The 2,430-nt window shown below is 40.1% G+C and overlaps 1 pseudogene; it reads left to right on the top strand.

Moving 5' to 3' along the window:
- The first annotated feature begins 221 nt into the window (after positions 1-221).
- On the top strand, positions 222-1,662 carry LOC106958231 (tripartite motif-containing protein 47-like; annotated as a pseudogene).
- The last annotated feature ends 768 nt before the right edge of the window (positions 1,663-2,430 follow it).

The raw sequence follows: 2,430 nt of genomic DNA, 5'->3' as shown, positions 1-2,430 counted from the left end.
TCCATAACCAGTTTTAAGGAACTCAGTGTTTTGCAGCCTTGCATAAAACATTTTGCTCAGCTTCAAAACTTGAAATTAGTTTACTGACTGCAGTGTCAACTCCAAAAATCTTATTTTTTTAACTAAGTGTGGTGTATACATAGTTGTAATGTATATTTTTGCGTATCATCTAATTCATTAATATCAGCATTTTTTTTTTCTTAATCACTCAGACTGCAAGCATGTCGTCTGCAAGATGTCTCCTCTCTGAAGAGCAGTTTCTGTGCTCCATCTGTTTGGATCTGTTCAAAGATCCACTCACCACACCATGTGGACACAACTTCTGCAAGAACTGCAATACATTGGGATGTAAATCACTGTGTCCACTGTGTAAGAGGGACTTTGGTGCAAGACCTGAGCTAGAAATCAACACCTTCATCCGCGAGATGGTTGCTCAGTTCAAAATTAAAGCCCAGCAGAAAGCGAGTGGCAGCAGCTCAGAGCAACAAGCTGCCAAACCAGGAGAAATTTCCTGTGACCTGTGCTCTGGAACCAAACTGAAAGCCCTGAAATCCTGCCTGGTGTGTCTGCTCTCCTACTGTGAGACTCACCTAAAGCCTCACCTTTCAGAGTCAAGACTGAAGAAACATCAGCTGATGGAGCCTATGAAAAACCTAGAAGAAATGTTGTGTAAGAAGCATGGTAAACCTCTGGAACTGCAAGACTGACCAGACATGTATCTGCTCCCTCTGCTCGGTTTTAGTCCACGAGAGTCACCGGTTTGTTCCTCTTAGCCACCAATATGAAGCAGTTAGGGTAGAGCTGAAAAAGATTGAAGCTGAACTTAAGAAGAAAATCCAGACTAATAGACTGAAAGTTCAAGAGATCAAAGAGGTGTTAAACATTTGTAAAGATGCTGCAGATGGAGAGAAAGCAGAAGGTGTTCAGGTCTTCACTGCTCTGAAGGAGTCTGTTGAGAAAGCCTTAGAGGAGCTAATAAACGAGATAGAAGAGAAACAGAAAACTACAGAGAAACAGGCTGAAGTCTTCGTCAAAGACCTGGAACAGGAAATCTCCAAGTTGATGAAGAAGAGCTCTGAGGTGAAGAAACTCTCACAGTCTGAAGACCACCTCAGCCTCCTCCAGATTCCCTAAAAGCTGCTCTACCCACCAAGAAGTGGACAGAGATCAGCATCCATCCACCTTCATACGATGAGACTGTAGTGAATTTTATGAGCCAGATGGAGGTGACGACAAAGAAATTCTACAATGAGGCTGAACTCAGAAGAGTCCAGCAATATGCAGTGGATGTGACCCTTGATCCTGCCACAGCACATCCTGCACTGATTCTGTCTGATGATGAAAAACGTGTTCACTGCTGTCAGGCAAAAAAGAAATCTAAAAAAAGATCCCAAAAGATTCACACTTTACCACAATGTTTTCGGAAAGCAGGGATTCTCTTCAGGTAGATTTTACTTCGAGGCTGGAGTTCAAGGAAAAAATAACTGGACTCTAGGTGTTGCCAGAGAGTCAGTTGACAGGGACGGACCAATCCAACTGAGCCCTGAAAATGGCTACTGGACCGTAGGGCTCAGAAGAAATAAGTTCATGGCTTTTGATGACACTTGCAATGGAATTTTGTGTTTTCCACCACCTACAAAAGTGGGGGTGTTTGTGAATTGAGGCAAAACTGATTTTATTCATTTTAGTATTTACATCATAAAACTCATTTTATGATGTAAATACTTCAAAATGTCTTCACACTTTTCACTGTGCCCTGCTCTTTGAGAAAATTTATCGATTCTTCAGTCCTGGTCCTAATCATGATGGTAGAAACTCAACACCCCTATTCATATCTCCTGTCCCTCAAACGTTTTAGACAATATAGAGTACTGTACACAAGTTTTTGGCCATTAAATAATTCAAATAACCTATCAAATTTTCACTTGAGAAAAAGATAACGTAAGTAAATAAAAAAAAAAAACAGTTGTCAAAAAATTACATTTATGAAGTAAGAAAATGTATTAAAGTCAACCTTCATTTGGCATATTGGAAATGTTTCTAAAGACCCAAAGGTCCTATGTGGTTGATACCTGATCCACAACTATAAAGGCCCAAAGACCTTTCACTGCATTTATAAACCATTAAGGTCCTAAATTATGTTCTTTGCAAAATAGAAAGCCAGGGCAGTGATTTAGAGACTGTTAATGCAATGAATTTCCTTGATGTTAGTCAAGATCCTGACATCTGCATTTTGGGTGAGCAGCAGGTGCCAGACATTTAGTTTAGATCTAAGTCCATAATAGCAGCTTGGATTTTTGCATGCACTTTAGTCTTCACCCCATTGAGTGTAGTTCCGTTTTTAATTTCTAATCTTGAAATGTTTGGTCCTGGGAACCAAAAACAATGACTTCTATTTTTCTGCATTGGGATAGAGGAAATGTTCAGTCA

This window comes from Poecilia latipinna, unplaced genomic scaffold, assembly GCF_001443285.1.
Source record: "Poecilia latipinna isolate Pla-1442-1.1 unplaced genomic scaffold, P_latipinna-1.0 Scaffold971, whole genome shotgun sequence".
In the NCBI taxonomy this organism is placed as follows: Eukaryota; Metazoa; Chordata; class Actinopteri; order Cyprinodontiformes; family Poeciliidae; genus Poecilia; species Poecilia latipinna.
The sequence above is the reverse complement of the archived record's forward strand: the minus strand, read 5'-3'. Positions and strand labels throughout refer to the sequence as shown.